Below are 6,689 nucleotides of genomic sequence, written 5' to 3'. Positions count from 1 at the left end.
TATTATGATGCTAACAATTTGTATGGGTGGGCTCTGTCTCAATCTTTACCTTGTGGAAAACTTAAATGGGTTAAAGAAAAACATTATGAAAACGTTTTACTTGACATTGTTATCTCCTCTCAAAAAGAGTTGGATGAAGCTGAAGTTGGATATTATTTTGAGGTTGATTTAAAATATCCAGAAGTTCATAACAAACATTAAGACCTTCCTTCTGTCCCTGATAAAGAAAGTCCAAGAAAAGAATGGTTCAGTGATTACCAACAACCATTCAATAAAAAAGATAAATCTCCAGAAAAACTACTTCCAAAATTAAATGATAAAGAAAGTTATGTTTTACATCAAAGGAACTTGAGACAATATTTATCTGCTGGGTTGAGAGTGAGAAAAATTCATCGAATTTTGAAATTTAAACAGTCATTGGTTAAAGAAATATATTGATTTTAATACAAAAAGGAGAACAGAAGCAAAAACAGATTTTGAGAAGGACTTTGATAAATTAATGAATAATGCTGTATTTGGAAAGACTATGGAAAATGTTAGGAATCGACAAAACATAAGACTCTTACCTGATGTATTATGATGCTAACAATTTGTATGGGTGGGCTCTGTCTCAATCTTTACCTTGTGGAAAACTTAAATGGGTTAAAGAAAAACATTATGAAAACGTTTTACTTGACATTGTTATCTCCTCTCAAAAAGAATTGGATGAGGCTGAAGTTGGATATTATTTTAAGGTTGATTTAAAATACCCTGAAGAACTTCATAATAAATATAAAGACCTACCATATGCCTCTGATAAAGAAAGTCCAAGAAAAGAATGGTTAAGTGATTACCAACAGTCATTTAATATAAAGGGAAAATCTTCAGAAAAACTACTTACAACATTAAATGATAAAGAAAGTTATGTTTTACATCAAAGGAACTTGAGACAATATTTATCTGCTGGGTTGAGAGCGAGGAAAATTCATAGGATTTTGAAATTTAAACAAAGTCCATGGTTAAAGGACTATATTGATTTTAATACAAAAAGTAGTAAAAACGCAGAAACACATCTTGAGAAGGACTTTTATAAATTAATGACTAATGCTGTATTTGGAAAGACTATGGAAAATGTTAGGAATCGAGAAAATATAAGACTTGCTACATCTTGGAAACAGGCTTCAAAGTTCATTAATAGACCAAGCTTTGAATGAGCGGAGGTGTTTTCAGAGACCTTTTGTGCTCTTCATTTGAAAAAAAAAAGAGAGTATTGAAATTTATATCGGAACATCAATTCTTGACTTATCAAAGTCGTTAATGTATGACTATTACTATAATAATTTAAAATTAAAGTATCAGGATCATGTGTCATTGTTATAGATGGATACAGATAGTTTTATATTAGAAATTAAGACAAGTGATGTATATGTGGATATGATTGATAATTTTGATATATATGATGCAAGTAATTGTAAGTCTGATAGTATGTTGTTTTCGTGAAAGAATAAAAAGGTTATTGGTAAGTTTAAGGATTTGGTAAGTTTAAGGATGAGTTGGGTGGAAAAGTCATGAGTGAATTTGGGGGTTTGAGATCAGTCTTATGCTTTTACATATATTGAAAATAATAACATTGAAAGGTGTGATAAGAAGATAAAGGGAATAAAGAAAAATATAATCAAGGAAACAATAAACTTTCAACATTATTACATCTGTTTATCCTAAAAGAAGGAAGAGTACAGAAAAATGAATACAATAAGAAGTTATAAATATCAATTATGTACAGAAGAGATAAATAAGGAAGCATTCGGAGCTTTTGATGATAAAAGATATATTTTAGAAAATGGAATCAAGAGGATCCCTTCTGGTTATAAGTATAAGTGTTGATTTGTGTCTTTTTACTGATTTATAAATGATCGAACCAAGCAATAACCAAACCAAAGAGTGGAAATGCAATCAACTTTGGTATTTAAATGGGAAACATAACGAATGTGAGAAATATCAAATTAGTCTTATTGAAGAAATAACCGGGGTAAAAGTAAATAAAACAAATAACCGGATAAATTTAATTGCAAATAAGTTGGAGGATGTCAACAAAAAATTAATATCCTTGAAGGGACTGAAAACTTTGATGGTTATCAATTGAACAATGGAAAAGCAATTTACAACAATCTCAAAATGATATGTGGATCATGAGGAGGTCAAACAAGAGCATTGAGAGAAGTTTATCATTTTATTTCTGCTTAACAAAGACACAAAAAACAAGAAATAAGTTCTAAAACAATATTTGTGAATATACTCGATGGTGATGAATGTAATCGGAAAATTAATTTATTTCCTCGAATGGAACATGAACAAATATTCATTGGATCAATCTTTGAGTGGAATGAAAATATAAAAGGAAATCAGGAAGTCTCAATTTTACAAGTGATCAATGGGGTAGACATCATTCTTCTCTTTTGACCTGATGGGCCAAGAATCAGAGGGGGGAGGGGGAATCATTCTCGATTTAACATGAGTTTGTATGGAGGGAAATCAGTCTCAATTTAACATGAGCTTGTATAGGGGAAATCAGTCTCGATTTAACATGAGCTTGTATGGGAAAGGGAGAAAATCATTCTCCTGTTTTGACCCGATGGGCCTCGAGTCAGAAAGTTTCCCCTATTCATTTGTATGGGAGGGGGAGGAATCTGTCTCCTGCTTTGGGTTTTTCTGGGGTTGATTCAGAGAGTTCCCCCTTTTCCCCATTCATTTGCATGGATGCCTCAGAAGCCCCATTTATCCTCTACTGTCGTCTCCCACCGAACACCCGGAATTTAGGTCGTGACTCTCGCACAACTCCAAAGGTCATGGGTCCCTTCGAGGACCGTGGTCGCCAACATTTCGATGGCGTCAGGTAGGGTCCACTTGTCCAATTCCAATTTACCTAAGTACTCACGCCGTCTAACTACCGCGAAAACCACACTCTCGGCCGACTTTGTCCGAACCGAGTCGCTATCACGGACTTGGATCCGGCGTAACCGAGCGGAAGTTACCAAAGCCGTGTCGGTCCCAATGACAACTCACCGGCCCGGACAGCCTTAGTATTTCTCAATACGCACCTTGCGAGGCCAATGAGAGAAAGTACAGAAAAACGAGCTTGTACATGTAACGGGTTTTATTTTACATTCATCGGGAGGGAGACACAGAGCAGAGTTATCCGAATAAATAAATGTAATGCACAATGAACAACACATAACAATTTCTACTTATATAGACTGACGCCACACACACCCAAAGAAATGGTGGCCGTGGCCTGTATTTGCACTTGCCCGCCTCGTGCGTTCTGCTCGAGCTTGTCCGGTGGTAGGACTCAAACCCACCGCCGACAACGCAGCACCAAGCACCCAGGACGAAGAACGGCGCCACGGACGCCAGCCAGCACGGGCATGGACCAGATGAGAACGCCAGCAGGCAAGACGAGGCTTCCTCTCTTTCTCCTTTACGACGGGGCGAACCTTCCTGCTTTCGACGAGGCAAACCTTGCTCAATTTTGACGAGGCGAACCTTGCTCGCTTTCGAGGAGGTGAACCTTTCTCGCTTTCGACGAGGCGAACCTTGCTCGCTTTTGACGAGGCGAACCTTGCTCGCTTTTGACGAGGTGAACCTTGCTCGCTTTTGTTGAGGCAAACCTTGCTCGCTTTCTCTCCACCGCTCGCCACTTCCTCTTCTCCTCCCCTTCCCCCGTGGGTCGAGGGCCCCGCTCTGAGGGACTCGCCTCCGGATTGGAGGAGGGGTTGTCGGGTGACTCGTCACCACCCTTCATTGGTCGGGCCGAACACTCCATCTGGCTGGGCGGGACCGCCCCTGAGGTGGTCAGCCCCCCTGATTGGCTGGGGTGAGCGTGCCATGCTCGCCCTTCGCTCATTGCCTGGAGGAAACGCTCTATGCCCCTCCTTGGAGCGGAGCCTCGATCCGAAGCAACGGAGGCTCCGCCCACGCCCTCGGCCAAAAACACGTGGGCAATGGCAACCGGGTTGAGTGTGGGATAGTGTCACTGTTGTTGTTGTTGTAGATGTAATAAAAACCTCACTAAAAAATAACTCTGAGCACACACGAAATTCGCATTCGCTATAGGGGATGGATTCTAACTATAAACACATACTTATCGAAATAACTGAACGACAGGGACTCTGGCTGTTTATGTGCAAAAGGCTTCCAGATTCGTAACACTACTCCCTCCCCTTTTTACAGACTCGTCCCAAATCGTGACATTTTTGTGTGCCATTCATGTGTAAGTTTTTTCCCCCAAGTACGTTTTACCAATGGATCCCTGAATGCGACATTTGTATGCATGCCTCAAAAATAAATAACCGAGTGCGCTGCGTAACTAAACTATCAGACTCACTCGCACAACTTCAATAACATTGCCGGCGCTAAGACAAACACACAGGTGGGTTGCAAAACTTATTTACATTTTCTAATATTTACACTAACCATGGCCCAGGACCTGTGGAAAGAAAAAGTCAATCGTTTGTGGCTTGAAGGAAGTCTCTGGCTCAGTGGAATGGATGGATGCAGAAAAAAACAACAATGCACGGGCTGCACAATACAGTCCCTGTGGTGTGGCTGCCTGCAGGGCAGTCCTTGCAAACACACTGGAAGATGGTCCTGGCGCACATGGTGAGATGGTGACACACGGGCTATTGCTACAAGGGCAAGCAGGCATGGGGTCAAGATAAAGGCAGGCAACAAGGCATGCCAAGCGCAGACCAGGAGATGCGGCACAAACAGGCCGGCATATGAAGCTGGCTGGCCTCTGGTCTGGCCCGTGAGGTTGTGGAGGGAGTGAGGCAGTGCCGGCTGCTCCGAAAACTGGCTCGGACCTACCCTAATGTCCCCCCCCCAACCTATCACCTTTGCCTCTTTGTCCTTACCCACTGCCTTAGTTTGCAACAAGAAAACAACTAAATTTCGCCTCTTTTTATTATTTTTATTTTATTATTATTTTTAAAATATATTTTTCTTTATAATCGCTGGTTCCTCACCCTCCAACTGTCCTTGTCCGGCTAACCTATCCTGTCCGTCAACTCACAACCCCTAAGATCCTTTTTTTGGAGGGAAATAAGGGAGAGAGAGTTGTGTCCTGCCTCAAGGCCCAGCAAAGCCTCAGAACAGCCTCCTCATAATTCAGCAATCTTTCCAAAGTGAGTCCAGCGGCCTATGGAGAGCGAAGGGGTGGATGGTGCGAAGGGGTACATTTCTTATCTATCCGAGCATTTATTAAACGTTAAACTATCTCCGGGACTCTTCAACACGCCTGTCACTTTAAACTATCAGTTCTAACAACCATGATTCCCGTTACCTGTGTTGGTGTCCATTGTCAATTTGGGCCCTGCCCACAAATTTTCTCTCGTGCCCTTGCACAATTTCGTAGCTGGGCAGCGTGGCTCAACTGGCAGGGACTTCCGTCTGCCAAACTCAAACTTCCGTACCCCTGGGCCCTGAGGCTGTCTCCGAGCCTTCCTGCTCCCAATGAAGGCGGGGGGGGGGGGATGCTCTTCCTGGCATTGCCCCTCTTCTATGCCCACATGGCATTTTGGTGCTCCGGGTCCCTTTTTGAGGGTCGATCGTGCCCACTGCACTATCCCGGTCCCTTGGACCCTTGGCCTACTCATGCCGACTACTTCGGTGCCCGGGGTACCCTCCACTCAATACTCACCATTCCACAGCCACGCTCCCAGCCGGTCAATGGACTCCTGCACCCCTCCAAAAGGTATTGTTCCTTCATACACCACCAACAACAGAACGACCTCCTTTTGTTAAATTTGACTGACCCACTAACTAACATTATACTGACCCCAGAATCACTTGGGTGGGATTCACTCCTCCCCCAATCATTCATTCGCACCATGCATTCCATATTCGCTCCATTCACACACTCGGGCCCGCTGTCCCACATTCACTCATTGTACACGTTCCTTTTGTCATTTCTCACATCACATTCTAACAACTACGTCCTCCTAACTCGCTCGTGCCCCTCGTCATCCCTTGCACTAGTGCACGTACCATTTAACTCTATCACTAAGCTACGTCCCCGTGGCACATTTCATATCTCCCAAAATCCATTTCTAAATCTCAACTAACATTCCCTCTAACTCATTCCATGGGCCCCATGAGGACTGTTCCTGCCACAGGAGGCCGGTCTATCGATTGCTAAACCATTTCCTCTTGCTCGTGCTCCTATGCCCAAGCGAGGATGCTTGCCACATCCTGGCCGGGGCCGTGTACTCTGGGCAAGGCCTTGTTTGTTTTCTTCTTGCACCGCCAGGGCGGTGGTCTGCGACTCGCTCGTTCGTCCCTTCCGTCGGATGATACCTGGGGCCTTGTCACCGCCCTGCGCATTGATACAAGCACTCGCCTTCGAGGGGTCTGCCATGCGAGCCACCACACGCCGCTCGCACGTAAGTCACACCGCGAGGTCCCCAGTGACGTCACCCACGCACCGAACCTGCGCGGTTTCCCGTGCAGGGCCGCACGAGCGCATCGTCCAGGGAACCCGCTCCACGCATTCCGCGAACAGAACACGTGGCGCAGCACGTGGAACTTCACACACGCGCCCGCATGCGGACCTGTCCGTTCCAAATTCACACAACACTCGCCATCAACATTTTAACCGTCTGCAAGATCTTCTTGACCCAAACGCGGAGAGTTTCCTCACCGGATTCCCTCCA

This window comes from Eptatretus burgeri, chromosome 10, assembly GCF_056783735.1.
Source record: "Eptatretus burgeri isolate ZD-2024b chromosome 10, Ebu_testis_v1, whole genome shotgun sequence".
NCBI classification, from domain to species: Eukaryota; Metazoa; Chordata; class Myxini; order Myxiniformes; family Myxinidae; genus Eptatretus; species Eptatretus burgeri.
The sequence above is the reverse complement of the archived record's forward strand: the minus strand, read 5'-3'. Positions refer to the sequence as shown.